General features: G+C 46.2%; 1 long non-coding RNA gene across 1 annotated transcript in view; it reads left to right on the top strand.

Moving 5' to 3' along the window:
• The first annotated feature begins 529 nt into the window (after positions 1-529).
• LOC147106974 (uncharacterized) overlaps positions 530-21874 on the top strand; it is a 267392-nt gene continuing 246047 nt past the window's right edge. Inside the window, exon 1 of the long non-coding RNA XR_015080996.1 lies at positions 530-1160. This is a non-coding gene — a long non-coding RNA (uncharacterized LOC147106974). The remainder of the gene's footprint in view (positions 1161-21874) is intronic.

The following is a 21874-nucleotide window of genomic DNA, read 5'->3' as shown; positions in this document are numbered from 1 at the left end:
GGAGACCAAATGTAGATTGGGTGACCGCTTTGCGGAACACCTCTGTTCAGTCCGTAATGGTGACCGCGAGCTTCCGGTCGCTTGTCACTTTAATTCTCCGCTCAACGCCCTCTCTGACCGCACTGTCCTCGGCCTCTTACACTGTTCCAATGAAGCTCAACGTAAGCTTGAGGAACAGTACCTCATCTTTCAATTTACAGCCTCCTGGACTCAACATTCAGTTCAACAATTTCAGACCATAACCTCTGCTCCTATTTTTTGAGGTGGCAGCTGTTGATGATTCTGCCATCCCCATTTGCAACATTTAATCTCTCCTGCCTTCCACCCTATCACAGACCGTCCCTTTTGTTCTTTCCTCCCCTCCCCCCTTTCCCTGCCTCTGCAACTACTTAAAATCTGTTACATCTCTAACTTTTTCCAGTTCTGACGAAGGGTCCCAGACCTGAATCGTTAACGCTGTTTCTCTCTCCACGGATGCTGCTTGACCTGCTGAGTGTTCCCAACATTTTCTATTGTTATTCCTTGCTGAGCACTCATTTTTTGTTGCTCACATGGGTAGTTTACATTGGCACTGACGACTGCCACCGCCGCAAAAATAAGTTCTAAATTTCTCAAGCTCCCACGTAAAGTTGAAATGAGTAGATATTATAAATAATAACTGGGAGTGATTTCAAGGCGGTAATATTTTCTCAGGATTTGGATGAGGGTTTTAAACCTCCCAGGCTACAGTGTTGCATTATATTACGCCTGCTTTCCATTTCTCTGTATGTACACTTTCTCCCATTGTATTTTCCCATTACCGTGCAGTGCAGCAGAAATATGTTCCTGGTTTCAAGCCAGTCTTTTACACTTTCACAATAATTTATACCCTGAGATGATAATTTTTACCATTGACATTTGCATTATTTACTTTGTGATACGCACCAAAACACACTGTATTATATATATATTTAAAGGGAGAGAAGAAAGGAAGCTGTAACTTTCATTAAATTTGTATGGGAGTGCATTACTGCAAAGCTTAAGGCATTAGTATGCAAGTGTCATAAGCAGTCCTTTGAAGCTATCAAAGTACCTGACACACACCAGGTAAAGCAAGATTTAATTACAGGAGATATCAGCATCTGCACAACAGTATCCATTTTAACTATAGAAAGAGCAAGGTAATGTATATCTCTCATAATTATATTTAAAGAGAAATAAGGTTTAGCTCCTGCTGTTTGCCTATGGCATGCAAAGTTTCAACTACAAATGTGAGCACTAATTGTATTTCTGTAGTACACCTAAAAATAAATAACTTGGGTAATGATTTCAACAAAAATTCCTGTAAGGAATAAAATTTCTGAGTTTAAACGAGTGTTAAGCTGAGGGAAAAAAATGTTTACTTACAGCTATAATCAGAAGAATGGACCTTTTCTATTTACATGTAGCTCTGTTTTTAACTGCCATTTTGATGTATTTATTCTCTTATATTATCTCCATATGCTGGGTTACAAACAGGAGCATTGGTCCAATATATTCAACCTCATTGCGATTTTACAAAGGCATTATGACTTTGTTCTCAATATTTTTGAAAGTAATTGTTATGTTTTTAGAAAGGCTTGCAAACAGCCCAAAAAACTGAGGTAAGTGCTCTTATTATTTTTCAAATGGAACATCATGTTTTACAAACTGTATTGCAGTGTTTACTCCACAAGAGGGTGAATGGCCTCTGTATATTAGGCTTTTCAAGAAATGTTATACTCTAAACTACATCTGTCTTCTATATTAAAGTATTTGACCTTAAAATTATACTGTGCAGTATTAGCATATGAATGCTTAACCTGTTGGTACAAAATTCCTTTGTCCCCTATTTTAATGGAGCTGTTAACCCACTTAAAATAACTGGATTGGCATCTCCATTAAAATAGCGGGCAAAACAGTTTTGCACAAATACATTAAATATTTCATTCTAATATCGCCCAGCAAATTTTCAAAGTTAGGTACACAATTTATTTTATGTTTTATTTTTTGAAGTCCTCTTAATACATTCCTGGACATTATTTTCAAATTAGGTTTGAGAATGGATACTTCTTCAAGCATTTTCAAGTTAAAGTCCTTAAGGCAGGAAGGTCATGGTGGTGGATAATTTCCTCTGAAACCAGCATCTAAGTTGACTGCCCTGTATAATGATACGGAGAAAGAAAGGTACAAGGTTCAGTCGGGGTGCTGCAATTGGTCTCAGTGCTCTTGGGCTACTGAGGAGGAAAAATATCAAGTAGATTTCCCACTCCTCATTGTATTCTGTGTTAGTTTGTGATGAGGCCAAGATCAGGTTCAACTGTAATGTCCTCAAAGGTTGAATAGCCTTCTGGCACTCACTGTCTTATGTCTACATCAAGAATGGGCAGTTAGTGGGTGGAAAAGTATAGCCAGTACCTATGGAACCTGAACCCCAACATGATTCATTGGTCCAGCAGAGGAGGAGGAAAAACAGCAGGGCAAAGAAAAAAAATTCAGCATCTTCCCTATGAAGAGCTCCTTGACGTAGTTGGATCTGTATGGAAGACGAGCAATAGCAGGAGAGGCTGTGGGATTGGACACATAAGCAGAAAAGGCAGTGGTAATCTCATGGGGGTGGGGGGGATTGTGGGGAGAGAATCCATGGTGTGGGGATAAGATAGATATCAGCATGAGGACATAGGACAGCGTTTATCCAATTAGAGACTTGCAATTTTCAAATGTTATAGAAATTTTACTGCAAAATTTGAAACAAACCTTATCAAATATTCCCCTTATTTGGCTGATACATAGAACCCTTTGTATTTGCGTCTGTAGTCATCTGTCATACCTATTAAAAATACATTTAAAAATCACGAGAGGGCAAAAGCAGAAATTGCACAGGGTTGTATAAAGACCATCTATCAGAGCATCCACAGTGCCAAGCAGCACAAAATTCCTTCTGAGTTTTCATAACCTTTAACCTTCAAAATGCATACCTATTTACTCAGTAATCTAAATATGTCAGCAGGCTATAGTTTTAAGAATCTACAATTATTTGCAGTATTTCTTGTATCCTGTAAAATAGTGGTTGTTCACTATTATTTTTTTCCAGTGTTCTGTTTTTCTTTTAATGCATTGAATTAAACCATTGGGCATTTTAAATGGAGGTGCATGTGTTTGCACTGTGATAAGTGAAAGTTACAGTGGCTCTATTGATCCAGGTACTTTTTTTCCTCTTTAAAAAACAACTGTATGAAACTTTGTCTTGCAGGGGATCATGTGTTGGTTTGGATTTTTTTAAATATTATTTTGATGTAGACCATATGTAGTAAAACAAGCAAAATGTTACACAATGCCTCCCAGTGTAAGGCCAATAAAACAGCTACTGTCTCTCAGGCATCTACATTTGGTGACTGAAAGAAAGCTGTTTGCAGCCACTATATTTGAGGCTCTGTAAATTATTATTGTAGTTTCTTATATTGATGCCATTTAATAAGATTGGCCTGATTAAGCAGGCAACCATTAGGTATACAGTAGTTTCAGTTCACTATTCTTTTTAATAGACGAAGGCCTAGAAATTCAGTTGGTTGCGCCAGCCGTTAGCGCCTTAGGAGGAGTAGATGTCGGGCGCTAGGCGGCTAGCGCCCGGGCGCAGCGCGATCTGCGCCTCGCCCCAACTTCACTAGAGATTTAGCGGCGGCGCAAAGTCTTTGCGCGCGCTCAGCTGCGCGCGCAGATCATGACGTCATTTCCTCGTGCAACGCCCTTTGTGCGCCCCAACCGGAACTTCAGTGGCGACGCCCCATTGTGCGCCTGGCGCCCCTAGCGACTGTTAGAGTGGAACGGTGCTCAGCCGATGCGGGGCGCGGGGGGCGCAAATTAAAGGGCACTCCTCCTGCACTATAAAAGGCTGCCATTTCGCAGCACTCCTTCTTGAGAAACGGATCTTTGGAGAAAGACCAAGGTAGATAGCTTTCTGCTTTGGCCCAACACTCGGACAGGTACTTCTGGCTTCAGGCCACAGCTTTCCACTAGTCTTTGCCTTCATTGACATCTCATTGTTTGCCAGCATATTATGGGGGCTGCAATGGGTGTCAACGCTGGCTTTCTCAATTACATCCAAAGGGCTCACAGACGCCGTGAGAGAGTGGCAGCCCTGGCTAGACGGAGAGGGGGCAACAGGCGTCGGGAAAGGAGGCCTTACCCACCCAGGGTATACCGCCAGCAGTTCTCCTATCTCAACATGTCTGACGAGCAGTGTGTTCGGAGGCTGCGATTCAGAAGGGACGTGGTCACAGAGATCTGCCAGCTGCTTGGCGGTGATCTGCAGCCACAGCTGAGGAGCAGGACGTCTCTGTCGGTGGAAGTGAAGGTGACGGTGGCTCTCAACTTCTATGCCACCGGCTCCTTCCAATCCGCTACTGGGGACATTGCCAACATCTCCCAGTTCGCCGTGCATTGCTGCATCCGCCAGGTGACCAATGCCCTTTTCAAAAGGAGACGTCAGTTCATCTCCTTCTCCATGGCCCTTGCCAAGCAGCAACAGCGTGCAATGGGCTTTGCAGCATTCGCGGGCTTCCCCATGGTGCAGGGCGCCATTGACAGCACGCATGTGGCTTTGCGGGCACCTCTGGAGAATGCCGAGGATTACCGCAACCGGAAGGGCTACCATTCGCTGAACGTCCAGCTGGTGTGTGACCACAGGCAGCTCATCCTAGCTGTCAATGCCCGCTTTCCAGGCAGCAGCCACGATGCCTTCATCCTGCGCCAGACTTCTGTGGCAGACATGTTCCAGGCCCAGCCTCACCCACGAGGATGGCTTATCGGGGACAAAGGCTATCCTTTGTGTACCTGGCTGATGACCCCGCTCCGTGTGCCCAGCACCCCTGCTGAAGAGGGATACAACGATAGCCATCAAGCGACCAGGAACATCATCGAACAAACAATCGGCATCCTGAAGCAACGGTTCCGCTGTCTGGATCGTTCCGGTGGAGCCCTACAATATTCGCCGGAGCGAGTCTCCCATTTCGTGGTCGTTTGCTGCATGCTGCACAACCTGGCTATCCGCAGGACTCAGCCACTGCCACCAGAGATTGGAGGACCACCTGAGGAGGAGGAGGAGGAGGAGGACCAGCACAGGAGGGAGGCAGAAAGTGCAAGGGCCGCCCGTCGCCGGCTTATTGAACGTCGGTTCTAGGCCCCCTCTCAGGGAATGGCTTGTGCCAATGTCAGCAGATGAATGTAGCCGCTCCACAAGCCCTCAGCCGAGCAGGGCAACCAGGACTTAACCAAAAAACCATGCACAGTGCAATTTAACAACAATAATTTATTGAAAACCTCTGCCCTTCCCACATTACATCCTCATGTGGAGAAGCCCCCTCCAAAAACACAAAACTACCAGTCTCGGCCTTACAAAAAGAAAGAAAGAAACCAGTCTCGGCCTTACAAAAACACAACTGCACCAGTCTCGGCCTTACAAAAAGAAAGAAAGACACCAGTCTCGGCCTTACAAAAACACAACAGGCATTTGAGCATACCTTCTACTTTTTGCCCTGCAAGGGCGATGCCTTTCGCATCCTTGCCTGGCCCCTGCCCGCCCTGCAGCTCCTCCTCAATGGGAGCCCAGTGGCTGCAGCAAGGCTGGGGAAGGCTGCTGAGGGGCAGATGGCGTGACGGCAGATGCCCTTGGGGGTCGGCCTGCACCAGCTCTGGCCTTGGAGTGGCCGGCTGCTGACTGCTCCAACTCTGGCTGGGCGGCAGCAGTCTGTCCAGCGGCTCGTGGCAGCTGCAATGGCGGAGTGGCAGTGTCGGCTGCAGGAATGGTGCCAACCTGGCAGATCGCAGGTGCTCGCTGGTCGCCTGATACAGTGGCACTCGCACGGGCCAGCACTGCAGCATGCACAGCAAACAGCTGAAGGACAGACTGCTGGGCTGCTGCTGCGCGGCGGGTGCCGTGGCGATGCTGGCTGATCCAGCGAGGGTGGCAGCAGTTAGTGCCCGTGTGGCCCTGGTCTGTGTCCGCATGACAACAGCCAGTGAATGGACGGCACGACTGAGCACTTGGCTCAAAGCCGCCTGTGCTGCCGCGAAGTCCTGCAGACTCCTGGCCTGTGCTGCTCCAAATTGCTGCACACTCCTTGACAAAGACTCAATGGAGTCAGGCATCCTTGCCACTGCAGCCATGAGCTCATTGTGCCTGCGCTCAGCCTGGACGGCCATTTCCTCCAGGAGCCGCACCTCCTCTGCGCTCACCGTCGCAGGACTGGAGGCCGCACTCACCCTCTGGGGAGAAGTCCGCCGAGCTTCCCCACCCCTCCCGCGTTGCTGCAGGCCGCTGGGCCCCGGAGCTTCACTCTCCTCCGACCCTTCCCCCCAGCTCCCCTCCAGGGAAGACGTGTCCCCTACATTGCCATGGGCTGGCGCGGCTGAGGGTGGCACTGATGGGCCGGCTTCCTCTTCCTCCTCCTCGTCTTCCGAAGGGCTGACAGTGGCAGCTTGAGGGCCCGCCTCCTCACCTGATGATTCACCATCTGAAAGCAGGAAGGCACAAGAGTAGCTTTAGAGTGAGGGCAGGGCGGCAGCGAAGGAGGCATGAGTGCTGCCATTCACCGCATTGGTCGGACAGTGGCAAAGGATGCTGATCTCATGCGCAAGTGGAACGAGAGAGGTCCAAAAGGTGATGCCCTTACCATTGGTGCCCAGAACAGGGTCGGCATCTCCACTGGCGACGGGGCCAATCAGCCGGCCTGCCATAATGCGCTCCACATGCTGGTCGAGGTCAGAGAGCTCTTTGAGGTCAGGACGGCCTCCCCCGGTCTCAGTTCGGTTGCGCGCCACCTTGGCCTGCAAGAGAAAGGACGGCCTCTAAGTACAGTGTGAAGCCCTGATCTTGTCTGCACTGCCTCCCATGGTCGAATAGCTTGTACAGTGTGTAGCCCTGATCTTGTCTGCACTGCCTCCCATGGTCGAATAGCTTGTACAGTGTGTAAAGTGCTGAATGTGCAAGTGATTTTCATGCCAGTCCCATAGCTGCTGGATGAGGGCTGACCATTAGGGCTTTCAGGTCCCTTTGCCCATAAAGTGAGGTGCACATGCAAGGATGAGGAGGACACTGGAAAGGGTACTCACCCTGACAACCCGAGTGAGGTCATTGAACTTCTTCCAGCATTGCACAGGAGTCCTGGCAACCACACTGTTGGAAGACACCCTGTTGGAGACCTCCCTCCAGGCTTTCCGGTAGGCGCTGGGCAGCGGCCTCTTGCCACCTTCTGGGAACAGAACATGGTGCCTGCGCTCCACTCCGCCAACCAGCAGCCTCAGGTCACCGTCGCTGAAGCGCTGCGCTCTCTCCTTGGCCTTCTCCATAGCCCTGGGCGTTGTGCAGGTGAAGCTGAAGTGGTCAGGCCTAGGTTGAGGGCTGCAGTGTGCAGGGCGTGGCAGGCAAACAAATCCACCCTCCCCCTTTAAGAGCTGACCGGCGCCAGAGTGTCTGCTGTCAATCAAGAACTCGCCGCACCGGCGCTGCGCCCGGCCTCGGGGGTATCGCTCAGCACTGCCGGCTTAGCGCCTAAAGATTGTCGTGCATCGCCTGTTTTAGCGCAGCAGCAATCTCTTGGGGCGATGCGACTGAATATCGGCGAAGGGGGCGCGACTTTGCGCCGGGCGCAAACTTTAGCGGCCGCCTGACTTTAGCGCCCCAAAAGTGGCTATACTGAATTTCTAGGCCGATCAATCCAACATACAGTGAAACCACTTTTTTTAAACTCCTGAAACCTCTCCGCCCCTCTCTCTCTCTCTCCTTTAAGACACTACCTCTTGACCATGCTTTTGCTCTCATGTCCTAATACCCCCTCATGAGGCTCAGTGTCAAAGTTTGTCTGATAATGCTCCTCCAGAAGTGCCTTGGGACGTTTTACTACGTTAAATGTGCTAGATAAATGCAAATAGTTGCTGTTGTAAATTTCCCTTCAAACTTTCTCTCCTGCTCACCAAAAGGCGGCGACTGTTGCTGGGGTACTTTTCCAGTGTTGCTGACTGCTCACCAGTAGTTTACCTAAGTGGTTATTTTTCATGTGTGAGCCTAGACAAATTATTTTGCCCGTGGAGGAGATCAGAGTGAGTCTGACCTACATATGTATGCTTTCCAGCAGAAGGCACTGGCTAGTGGTAATGAGCAGAAATCGTGTCTGATTTCTGTTCCCCCAACCCCGCCCCAGCCCCAGCCTGGAACACTGGCCGCATCATCTAACTCGGCACAAACCAAGGCTATGGACAGGCATTTCCCTGTTTTGTGAGGCTTAGTACCACACCAAGCAGTACATTTGCCATCTAAGTCATCAGACTTGGGGTGGGGCGGGGTATTATTGAAGCAGGCTGGATTAGAATCCTGGTTGAGCTGGACGTAACACAGAAAGTAAGCTCAAATCATGGATAAAGCTGGGCTTCAGAAACTGTGTGCAAATATAAAACTGCACCCACGTCCATTTGAATTTTTGATGAATGGAACAAACTGTCGCTGGCAAGAAGTACTTGAAAAACTGCACATCACGAGGAGATGGAACATTACAGCAGAAATGCTAAAACAAGCGAAAGCTGACGCACTCTCAACAATTATGAATCATTCTTCTCAGTCTGAAACTTTGTCGGCAGCGCATTAGTCATCCCAATCCTCAAGTTTAACATCAGACAGTGTTTACTTGTGTTAACCAACTGACTTTTTTTTAACTCTTCTGCATTCGAGTCATGTTCTTTTGTAGGCCAGTGTAAATATTCAACATAAAATCTAATTGGTTTGATGTTTCTACACAAGTTTAGTCAACTGCTTGTTAAGTGGGACTTGGTTTTGTTTTAAGTCTTTATTATTATGACAGCACAGTCTTGTTCATTAAAGTTTCACAATCTATTTTCATTAGGGTGAAGCTGATCCCTTAAATGAACAGTTGCTCTGAAAAATCAAACCTTTGCATTCATCACAGGGGAGGTACAAAGTCTGTATTAATTATCAGGAATATGGTGTCGATCGAAGATGTTAATTGCCCTGATGGTTCGTTATTTGGGGAATTGCCATGCATTTCATGCAGGGATAATAAAAATGAATTTTTAAACAAAGGGATCCTAAAATAATGCCTAATCTGGAGAGAATACTGACATCAAAGGCTTTTCTCAAAGCTTTGAATTTTATCTCTCTGGTAAGAAATGCTAAGGATGGACCCAGCAATATTGCAGTCAGTTCACGGTTTTGTATGCAGAAAAACACAAACCAAGAGTTAATTAACTGTTATTACAACCCTTTTCAACTTTAATTTGACTTTCAAATATTAGCATTTATCTGTGAACTGTGCTGCTGGGTTTGACAAATTAGCTCTCACATAACTACTTTAATTAGTCTTCATTTTGCTTTTATGTGTGTTCATCCAGCTCCAGACAATGAGAGGATTAACTTATTAAAATTAGATTTATATATAAAAATAATATTTGGAAACAATTACATGGAGACATTTGATGCAGCCATGCTGGCAAATAATGCCATATCTTAGGCTCATAAGGAAGGACATTGAATTCAGGTTTGATTTAAATCATTGTTGTAATTCTATACATGCATGTAAATGTCTTTTTTTGCCCCAAGTTTAAAGTGGTGACATTTCACACTTGGATGTGGAGTAGCACCACAGTGGGAGTTTGGGAGGGTGATATCAAGGATTGGGGGGTGGAGTGGGGTAGCAGCAGCAGAATCTCCAATTTCCACTGTGTCTTCATGCTAATAATATAGATTTGTGGTGCACGGCTGCTTTGACCTGAGTTCCGGAATGTATCCTTTCCTTTATTCGGAGTCTGACCAGTTTGAGGGATGGGGCAGGGGGGAACAACCAATGGTAAATATGAATAACTAGAAGGTGCTTGGAGAGTCAGGTGAAATGATTCAGTGGTTTGGATTGACCCATAGACCTTATGCCACAAAACATGACTTTCGACAGAGCCACTCCTTGTGTATTTGTATAAAGTTTAACAATTTAAAGGTCCATTGATTCATTTAAGGATTTTTTTTTGCTTTGTTTCAGGAATCAATATAATTTGGTTTATGTAAGTTATAATTTTTTTTTCAAGGATCACAATTACAACCAATATTTTGCTCAAGGCCTACTCTCTGGGCTACTGCAACATGAGGTAACAGTGTGAGATTCAGGTCTGCAGTGGTCCTATGTGGTGAGATCCTCACTTCACTCATACCACTGTGGGAAGTATCCAAATGGAGGGTAAGCTCTTCCTCACAAGAAAAAGGGGAACAAAAACATCAAAACTGCAGAGCCAATAGTTCAACAAAATAGTTGTATTTTAATAAGTCCTTAGTTGTATAAATGAGAGAGTTCTACCTCCCAACTGCATCCATTACCCCTCAGCATATTTATTGCTGCTTGTGACTCTGTGCCTCCATTTATGACCTGGTGAGTGAGAGGAGAGGAAACAGCATTAAATCCAGGTTTGGAGAACACTCTACAGCTAGGTAGGTCATAAATGGAGGCACAAAGAGCAGTAAGTGTGCTGAGAGCCACAGGTGATGGGTAGGTAAGCCTTCAAATGTCCCTTGGGCCATAAGGGGCCAGAAATTCCAGGCCAGAAGCGTGAGTACGGTCGGCTTACTCACGCTTCTGGCCGTTGGAAATGCCGGCGTTCAGCATGAACAGCGCATGCGGGGAATGCCGGCATTTCCAGACCTCGAGCGCGCGCGACTGCACAGGCAGCGCTTGCGCAGTGAACTTCGTGGATTTCATTCATGAAATCCGTGAGGGTAAGTCCTTAGAAGTTACACGTGAAAAAAGCAAGTGTAAAGTTGTTCATTGGCTGCGGAGGAAGATATATTTTATCGTGGAGCTTTTGAAATGCAATATTTTTGTTTGGGAAAGGGAGGGAAGTTATTTTAAGAAATTTTAAGTAAGTTTTAAAGTTTAAATTTTTTTTTTAAAAGGGTTTTCAGAACGGTAGGTAGAAGGAGCAATTGTGGCTGTGTGAATGGAATGTGAGAATGAGTTATGTATGTATGTCCACATATATTCCTTTACGTATATGTATGTATGTTTTATATTCCTTTACTAATGTGTATGAATGTATGTTTTTAATTATGATTTTCCAATAAGTTACTTTCTCTGAAAGTCATAATTAAATAATACATTCATACACATAAATAAAGGAATATATACATAACACGCAAAGGAATATATACAGACATACATACTTTCAGAAGCTGCACGATAAGAAATATCTTCCTCCGCAGCCTGTGGAGCAACTGTACCCATGCTTTTTTCATGTGTAAGTTGTAATGACTGGACCTCACTGAAAGCATTAATGAAAGCGGCGAATTATACTGCGCACGCGCTGCCTGTGCAGTCGCACGCGTTCTGCCTCTGAACCCCTTCGTTCAGAGGACAGGAAATGCCGGTTTTCCCCACATGCACTGTAAATGATGAAAACCGGCATTTCATCCGGCCAGATGCGTAAGTACCCCGACCGTACTAGCGCATTTGGAAGGGAATTACTGGGCCAACATTTTACATGTCAATAAAATAAAAAATTTAACAATTGCACGACTTGCCCCCTCGCATCTGCGACTGAGGGCCCAAGGAGGTGCATTGCGCAAGAGGTCATCATCGTACGTATCCTCACACTGTTCCCTTTGGGGAACTGTATGAAGTGGTGGAAGGATTTATGGCCGTGATTAACGCTCATTCCGTGACCGTAACCATCTTTGAACCAGCCATTAGGGTGGTTAGTCCTATGGCGGGAGGGTTTTACGGGCTCCCACAACCCATCTGAGGGGGGGGGGGCCACCAACACCCACGGACGCAAGTATCCCGCTGGATGTCCACCCAGAATTTAAAGTTGGAGCTCCGACTCCACTTGCCGGGACTGTCTGGAGTGGGGTTCAAAACCCTACTCCTTCTGGCCCAGCGGCGGGGATGCTTACTGCTACGCAAAAGGCCCACTCCGCACAAAAGGTGACACCCATACATTTCCTGCGCCTTTTCCCTCCCCGTGACTGGAGCCCTATGCTGCCATTTCACGTTGCTAATTGGATTGGGCCTTTGTCATAGCGGTAGGATCCCCGCCGCTGGGCCAGATCAGGGTAGGGTTTCGAACCCCGCTCCAGACGGTCCCGGCAAGTGGAGTCGGAGCTCCGGCTCTAAATTCTGGGTTGACATCCAGTGGGATATTTGCGTCCGTGGGTGTGGGTGGCCCCCCCTCCTTGTATAGCTTGTGGGAGCCCGTAAAACCCTACCGCCATAGGACTAACCGCCCTAATGGTTGGTTCAAAGATGGTTACGGTCACGGAATGAGCGTTAATCATGGCCATAAATCCTTCCACCACTTCATACAGTTCCCCAAAGGGAACAGTGTGAAGACACGTATGACGACGACATTGCTAAATAAATAAATGGAATTTAAAAAATTCTTTTAGGGCTTTTAAAAGTCTTTAAATTGCTTTAATTCTCTTTAAAACTACTTCAGATTACTCAAAATAATGTAAACATTTTAAAAAGTTTATAAAAGTTACCAAAATCTTCAAAAAACTTCCAAAAACCTATTTAAACTGCTGCTTTGCATGTAAAAATCCTTAGCAGCTTGACAGAAACATTGGGGGCGTGTCCAGTGAAACTGAGACCTCAAGGGGCGTGTCTCACTTACACTGCACGCTCCTGGCTTCGCGCTGGCTGCACTCCTGGGCGGCGTGACATCATACGCTGCCCGGGAATGTGCTTTCTATTTCTGCAAGTTCAGGCGTCCCAGAAGCTGATCGGCACGAGCGCGGGGTAAGTGCAAATACGGGGCTTGCACGCGCTGCAAGCCCCGTTCTGGAATTTCTGGGCCATTATGAATCCACCAGTCTATAAAAACAAATATTAAGGCTGGGATTTTACCAACCTCGGCGGGTCCGTAGCAGGTGACATCAATGGCAGGTCCTGACCCCGCTGCTGGCTCCATCCCGCTCTGTGAAATGAATTTCCCTTGATGGGGCTTGTTAAGCCTGCCCAGTGCATTTCCCGGCCAGTTAGAGGAAGCGGGTCTGGTGACGTCATTTGATGACGCGTCATGAGCCGGTTTCCTTAAAGAGGCCATGGCCAAATTTATTTTGACATTTTTGCTGTCAGTGTTCTGCAGCATTGAAGTGCTGCAAACACTGACAAGCACTGCACAAAGGCACAGGGCTGCACCCAGGCTCTCCCATGATTCCCTCCGTATGCTTATGGAGGGAGTCACAGCACGCAGGAGATCAACACAGCCTGGTTGCACATTGCAGAGGAGGGCACAAGCAGGGATGTGGTCAGGAGGACCTGGGTGCAGTACTGCAAACATTTGAATGATCTCAGTAGATCTTGAAACGTTAGTACAAAGCCACACTCAACCTCACCCTGCTGTGACTCTCATCACATCCCCATCACTCTGCCTTCCCTAACCTACTCCTGCACATCCTTACTCACACCAACTTACCTTGCATCTCCACCCTTCCCTCTCTATCTATATTATCACAGCCCCCTCACACTCACCCTCATCCTAGTGCAATCATATCAACTAACAACACACAAGGGTGTTTTATGCAATGTTCATGTAAAGTTTCTGTTAATGTGCTGTCAAACATTGAAAGCTTTATTTTCAACACTTTGCGTTCTTGGGCAGATCTGTGTGCACCTTTGGAAGTGGCTTAGTGATTTGCAGTGAATGGTGAGACATAACGGTACCCCCCGCAATGGTGATGAGTGTGAAAGGAATGGCTTGGGCATTGTAGGGATGCTTTATGGTGTTGGTGTGGGGTGGTGGCAACCTGGCGCATCATGTGGCAGCCAGAGTGCACAGTGTCAAGTGAAGTAAATCTGGCCATGGTGAGGCCATCCCTGGCCTCCCGGGCAGCAATGTGGTCGGGTGCTGATGCCCTCTGCCCTGTGCAGCATTGGGTGATTGCAGAGAAGGTTGGTGGTGTTGTTGCCGCCGCTGGAGTGCCTGATGCTGCTGGTGTTGGGGCTGATCGTGGTGAGATTCAGAGGACCAAGGTGAGAGAGTATAAAGGGCACCCATGCTGATAGAATAGATGGCAGGTGAAGTAGAGATGACAGAAGCGATCTGTCAATGGTGAGAGAGGTACTGAGGTCAGACTGGATGGAGACTTGTGTGAAGATTTGCAGCGTGGTGAATCTGTTGTGGAAATGCAGTGAGGAAGAGCTTGTGGCTGAGGGAAGATATCTCTGTAAGGTGGGAGCTTTTACTGTACATTTGAAGCTGTCAACTCCACAGCTGGTTCAATGGCCACTGACCTTCTGCCTCAGCTTGACAGACATGGTCCACGACCAGTGTGAACCTGGTGGGCAAGCATGTAAAATCAAAAGGTGAGCTCAAATGTATTCTTAATGATCTCTAAACAAGGTCATAATTACCTGAATTGGGTCCCCCGCCGCTGCATGTCGGGTCTGCTCAGCGCTGACCGACCCGACATCGGGAAAGGCGCGTGGTGATGGGTTCACAGTGGGGTCCCTACCCGCTGGAGAAAAAAAGCACTTTCCCCCCTGACCTGCCACCAATCACGCCCACTGACCCCCTGGAAAATCTTGGCCTAAGACTTTATAGTGGAAATCTATACAACATTCTCTTTTAAAAAACAACTGTAGCCCTATTATCAAATTTGAGGTACTTTATTTTAGTTTGGTCAATTAACAAAATAGTCGGACTACAGAAATTGAGCGTCTTCTGTGAAGGTTTTAAAAATGTACTTTTACAGTGTTCAATCTGAATTTTTGAGAAGCTTTTCAAAATGACGGAAGATTACTTTTTAACTTTGATTCCAATAATTTTGAATTGTAGCCAGATTATAATTCTAAAAGATAACAGCAGAAATATCAAAGAACACTGGATGAAAAATTACAGGAAGGTGCAGCATTCTGTTTGCACTTGGGACTGACTCACTTGCACTCAAAGGAAAATAAACTGTTATTAATTTACTTGCAAATAGATGAACATAGCAGTTAAAAATAGTCATCTCACATCTGAAGGAAATTTTGCAAAGCTTGAAATCTTTTCATTAAATAATTTATAGATTTTCTTATGATTAAACTTTGAAGTTATACAAAGAAATGTACAATATTTTCAAAATCAAAAGTTATGCTGTTAACCAATTATAGAACAGTTATATACATTTAGAGGTCTGTATCTTGGCTCTTTAGAAAATATCACAATGCTTAGGAATCATCATGCATATATTTTAATTGTATTTTAAGAATTGTTTATATTAATGTTTTCTTCTGATGAGATGTCAAACCATGGCCCTATCTGCCTGTTACAATAACCCAGATGGATATTAAAAATCCAGTGGTACCATTTGTCCCCCTGTTATTTTGGCCAGCATTCCTTCCTCAAACAACATCAACCAAAAATAAAATTGCCTGATTATTGCTGTTTGTGGGCTCCTGTCACGTGCAAAATGGCTGACGCAATTGCCTTCATAATAGGAGTCACTGTGCTTCAAATATAATTCATTGTAGGTGAAGCGCTTTGAGACGCCTCTGAGGAACATGATATAACACTATATAAATCGAAGTCTTGTATTCTTTCAAATTATGAAAATGATGGACCAGCTCTGCTGCAGTTTCTGTTCTGCTCTGCTGCAAGTGGTACTGAGGCTTTGCAGTTTTGCAGTTATTGATCAAAGTTATTTACTATTACAGTAGCAGATTAAAAATTACTTGATTAAAAGAGTAATCAGACTCAAATGGATTCCTTAGATGACACAGTCTAATCTCTTAGGATTTCTAAATATTGCAAGGCTGTTTTACCAGATTGAATTTGATTGCAGTCTTGTACCTCAGACTGGTATTGCAATGTAGTATTAAATTACACTGAAAGCATTGTGATTTTTTTTCCATGAGACAGTCTAAGGTTTTCTTTTATATCTTAACCATATGGATAGCACAAGCCCAGAAACCTCCAAGTTTCCCACCAAGTCACGCACCATTCTATTTGGACATTTATCACGTATCCTTCTTTATTGCTTAGCCAAGATACTGGAATTCCTTACCTAACCCCAATATGGGAGCACCATCACCACAAGGACTGCAGTGAATCAAGGAGAAGGCCATCACCACCTTCACAGGACAACTATGGGTGGGCAATAAATTCCAGGATCATTCACATCCATATACATGTAGAGAGACAGACAGAAGCTCTGCCTGTCAAAGTTGCTATAATTGGAGAGCTATGTGATGAGATTAGTAGCTGAGTATCTGCAGATTTGAAATACTGAATAAATTTAAGAAGTATACTTAGCCTTTAAATGTTTTGAAGGCATTTGCCTAATATCGTAGTTGGAGGTATGAGTTGTAACACAAGAAAAGCTGCTGCTAAAAAAAACAAAAGGAGGGAAATAGAGATTGTGTATGGCAAACTGGGGCTGAGAAACTGATATTTAGGTAAGGTACCTGGGAAACAAGAGGAGTCCTGTCTGGCTGTGAAGGGAACAAGGAGAGGTCGTGTCCATAAAGGTCAAGGGAACTGAAAAAACTCTCCTTTGTGTAGTCGGCATAATGTACTTCTTGCCGTACTTCGTTCTATACATCCAATCAATCAGTCATTAATTGAATGGAATATTAGCAACTAACCAGGGAAAGGATGGAATCCAGAATGAGGCATATTAGAATGAAAAACAAAATATTATGAAACAGTGGCTTTACAAACAAATTGAAGCCAATATTGCCCCAAAAAAGTCCTAATCCAATCCAGTGTGAAACAGGGTCATTTCAAAGGATTGAAATTATGTTTTGTGATAATAGTAACAATGGTCGGAATTTTGCCGGTCCTGAGAGTGCGGGATTGGAGGTGGGACTGCAGTCAAAATCGCAAAGATTGACAGCAGGTAGGAAACCCGCTGTCAACCCGCCTCCAATCAATCTTCCCAAGTGTCGGGTCCCCAATTTGCACATGGACCCGACACCTAGCAGCGGGAAGAGGATTATAGCCACTTACCTGGCTGTTAACAGGTACTTGATACTTGTTAACAGGCTTTTTTTCAATTTTGCCGCTTCTGCCTCGGTTTCCCCGATGTCCGGACACCACGCCAGGTAAGTGTGGCATGTTGTGAGTCTGTTGTAATGTTAAAGCATGGATGACAGCTGCAGAAGTGGTGTGAAGGATCCAACGGTGCACTGGTGAATTTCAGAGGTAAGAAAATGTTGAGAAAATCATTTTTAATGCATTTACACTTTTCTGTAGGTAACAAGTTTTGAATTGGCTGTCTAGTGCCACCTCATTGGGAAAACCTCTCTCACCAGTGACAGATTGCTTCTGTAACCTTACCTGCAGCTGCCATCTGTTCTAGTCTATGGAGGGAGTCATTGGAGAGCCTGGGTGCAAGAGCTCACCTTTATACAGTGATTGTCAGTGTTTGTAGCACCTCAATGCTGTCAAACACTGAGAAATGAGCTGTCAAAGAAAAATTGTGCATGGTCCCTTTAAGAAAACTGGCAGATGATGTGTCCTCTTAATTGGCTGGCAAGCCCGCAGGGCGGGCTTAACAAGGCCAATCGACATAAAATCACGTCCGTGGGCCGGAGGCAGTTGGGGGCGGGACTGGAAGCCGGAAACCAGCTGACCCGCGCCCAAGCCGCATCCAATCGCGGCCAGTGTGTTAATATGCTCATATGAAATTCCTCAGTCTGCTATTTTGATGAAATTATTAAACCATTTAAAATAAACAGGTTAACATCTTCCTAAAATTAACTCGCCAAGGCTTCTTCCGCAGCACCTCCCAAACCTGCGACCTCTACCACTTGGAAGGACGAGGGCAACAGGTGCATGGGAACATTATCATCTGCAAGTTGCCCTCCAAGTTACACACCATCCTGACTTGGAATTATATCACCGATCCTTCATCGTCGCTGGGTCAAAATCCTGGAACTCCCTCCCTAACAGCACTATGGGAGTACCTTCACCACATGGACTGCAGCGGTTCAAGGCGGCAGCTCACCACCACCTTCTCAAGGGCAATTAGGGATGGGCAATAAATGCTGGCCTTGGCAGTGATGCCCACATCACTTGAATGAAAAAAAAAGCTAAAAGAATTTTAATGCTAATGAGTTAACATGTTTGTTACTAATATCACGTAGTGTGATTTCAATCCTTCAGTTTCAAGCTTAGAGGGTGAATAGCCTTATTAATAATGATTAACATTTGTATGAAATTCCTCTGTCCACTATTTTTATGAAGGCACTAACACTAACATTAACATTGACAAAACACTATGGGATCTTTGTTAAAATGGCAGACAAATACATCAGGGGGAATTTTGCCAGCGCTCAGGGGGTGGGTTTGGAGACGGGACTGTTGGCAAAATTGCAAAGATTGACAGTGGGTCTGGAACCTGCTGTCAACCCACCTCCATACAATCTTCCCAAGTGTCAGGTCCTCAATTTGCGCAGGGACCCGACACCTAGCGGCAGGAAGAGGATTATAGGCACTGAACTGCCAGTTAACAGGCAGTTAAGAGGCTTTTTTCAATTTTGACAGGTCGACTGCGGGCTTCCCGACGTCCAGACACCACGCCAGGGTAAGTGTGGCGTGCTGTGGGTCTACTGTAAGGTTTATAGAAACATAGAAGATAGGAGCAGGAGTAGGCCATTCGGCCCCTCGAGCCTGCTCCGCCATTCAATGCGATCATGGCTGATCATCCAAGTTCAGTACCCGGTCCCTGCTTTCTCCCCATATCCCTTGATCCCTTTAGCCTTAAGAAATATATCCAATTCCTTCTTGAATTGTGCATTGATGACAGCTGCAGAAGTGGTGTGAAGGATCCCATGGTACACTGGTGAGTTTCAGAGGTAAGAACATTTTTAATGTATTTAGACTTTTCTGTAGGTAACAAGGTTTGAAGTGTTTGTGTAGTCCCACCTCATTGGGAGAACATCTCTCACCAATGACAGATCACTTCTGTAACCTCACCTGCAGCTGCCACCTGTTTCATCCTAAGGAGACAGTCACTGAAGATCCTGGGTGCAAGGGCTCGCCTTTGTACAGTGATTGGCAGTGTTTGCAGCACCTCAATGCTGTCAAACACTGAAAAATCATCTGTCAAAAAAAATGTGCGTGTCCCCTTTAAGAAAACCGGCAGATGATGCGTCATCAACTGACATTATCTGACACCGGCTTTCTTTTAATTGGCTGGCAAGCCCGCAAAGCGGGCTTAACAAGGCCAATTGACTTAAAATTACATCAGTGAGTCGGACGTCGTTGGGGGCAGGATCGGAACCCGGAAGGCAGCTGACCCGCTCCCAACTCGCACCAAAAGGTAAGATCGCGGCCATCATGTTCATCACTACTACTACAACAACTTGCATTTATATAGCGCCTTTAAGGTAGTAAAACTTCCCAAGGCGCTTCACAGGAGCATTATCAAACAAAATTTGATACTGAGCCACATAAGGAGATATTAGGACAGGTGACCAAAAACTTGGTATAAGAGGTAGATTTTAAGGAGCATTTCAAAGGAGGAGGGCGAGGTGGAGAGGTTTAGGGAGGGAATTCCAGAGCAGACTAGGCAGCTGAAGGCATGGCCGCTAATGGTGGAGCACTTAAAATTGAGGACTGCAAGTAGCTAGAATTGGTAGAACGCAGAAATCTCTGTGGGTTGTAGGGCTGAAAGTGGTTACAGAGAGGGTGGGGGCTGAGGCCGTGGAGGGATTTGAAAGCAAGGATGAGAATTTTAAAATGGAGGCATTGCTAGACCGGGAACCAATGCAGGTCAGCGAGCACAGGGGTGATGGGTGAACCGGTCTTGTTGCTCGTTAGGATACGGGCAACAAGTGTTTGGATGAGCTCAAGTTTAATACAGTATTGCAGAGTGATTTCTACACTTTGGTGTCAGCTCACATGCAATTTCTATACGAGTTATTACTATTAGCTGTATATGTTATAAAAATGAAGAAAGTAAAGATAACCTTTGGAAAGCAGTGCCAAAAGTTTTTTGAAGTGCTTTAACATAAGAACATAAGAAACAGGAGCAGGAGTAGGCCATTTGGCCCCTCGAGCCTGCTCCGGCATTCAACTCAACTCCACTTTCCTGCACTATACCCATATCACTTGATTCCTTTAATATCCCAAAATCTATCGATCTCTGTCTTGAATATACTCAACGACTCAGCCTCCACAATCCTCGGGGTAGAGAATTCCAAAGATTCACCACCCTCTGAGTGAAGAAATTTCTCCTCCTCTCAGTCCTAAATGGCCAATCATTATTCTGAGACTGTGACCCCTGGTTCTAGACTCCCCAGCCAGGGGAAACATCCTCCCTGCATCTACCCTGTCGAGCCCTGTAAGAATTTTGTATGTTTCAATGAGATCACCTCTCATTCTTCTAAACTCTAGAGAATATAGGCCTAGTCTACTCAATCTCTCCTCATAGGACAATCCCCCCATTCCAGGAACCAGTCTGGTGAACCTTCATTGCATTCACTCGATGGCAAGTATATCCTTCCTTCGGTAAGGAGACCAAAACAATATTCAATACTCCAGGTGTGGTCTCACCAGGGTCCTATAAAATTGCAGTAAGACGTCTTTACTCTTCTACTCAAATCCTCTTGTAATAAAGGTCAACATACCAATTGCTTTCCTAATTGCTTGCTGTACCTGCATGTTAACTTTCAATGATTCGTGTACAAGGACACACAGGTCCCTTTGAACACCAGCATTTCCCAATCTCTCACCATTTAAAAAATACTCAGCTTTTCTATTTTTCCTACCAAAGAGGATAACTTCACATTTCTCCACATTATATTCCATTTGCCATGTTCTTGCCCATTCACTTAGCTTGTCTACGTCCCCTTGAAGAATCTTTGCATCCTCCTCACAACTTACATTCCCACCCAGCTTTGTACCATCAGCAAACTTGGATATATTACATTTAGAGTCAGTGGGCTAGAAATTCAGTGGGCTTTGCGCCCAGTTACCGCCCAAATAGGGTTTCTGCGCCAGTGTAAGAGGGTGCGCTGATATTCAGCGCTGCGGTAATGGCGGCGGTAGCCGGTAGCGCTGCGCTGACACCGATGACGTCATCGGCGCAGTGCCCCGGTTCCGCCCCGCTTCCGGCCCAAACCCCATATTTAGTTGCGGCCGCCTCTTCTGCAGCGGCCGCAAACAGCGATTGAAATACGGGGCCGTACTGCTGCGCTACTGGGGCGCTTTAAGGTGGAGGTGCAGCCGGCCGCTTTTTCGGCGGCCGCCTGCCCGCACCTCCTTCCCCGGCCTCCTCCACCACCCCCCCCCGCGGCATTGCCGGCTGCTTTCCGCGAGCCCGGCACTTCTCCATGGTGCCGGGCTCATTTGCCGGCACAATCCAGCGGCGATCTCCCCGTTGCAGGCACCTCCACCTTAAGAGAAGGAGGAGGCCTGCAGTACCGCAGCCTGCCGCACCGCATTGGGTGGCGCAGCGGCACTTAGAGCGCTGATATTCAGTTTCAGCGCCCCAAGTGGTGGCGGGCACACCCTGGAATAGCGCCCGGTTCTGACTTGGGGCGCGAAAAGTGAATATTTGACGGTCGCACATGGCTCCGCGCCCAGCGCTAACTTTTGGCCGTTAGCCAGCTGGCGGGGCCATAGTGAATTTCTAGGCCATAGAGTCATAGAGTTATACAGCACGGATAGAGGCCCTTCGGCCCATCGTGTCCGTGCCGGCCATCAAGCCCTGTCTAATCTAATCCCATATTCCAGCATTTGGTCCGTAGCCTTGTATGTTATGGCATTTCAAGTGCTCATCCAAATGCTTCTTAAATGTTGTGAGGGTTCCTGCCTCCACAACCCTTTCAGGCAGTGAGTTCCAGACCCCAACCACCCTCTGGGTGAAAAAGTTCTTTCTCAAATCCCCTCTAAACCT

The sequence above is a fragment of the Somniosus microcephalus genome, chromosome 15, assembly GCF_052327205.1.
Source record: "Somniosus microcephalus isolate GS21.2 chromosome 15, FLI_Smic_1.0, whole genome shotgun sequence".
NCBI classification, from domain to species: Eukaryota; Metazoa; Chordata; class Chondrichthyes; order Squaliformes; family Somniosidae; genus Somniosus; species Somniosus microcephalus.
The sequence above is the reverse complement of the archived record's forward strand: the minus strand, read 5'-3'. Positions and strand labels throughout refer to the sequence as shown.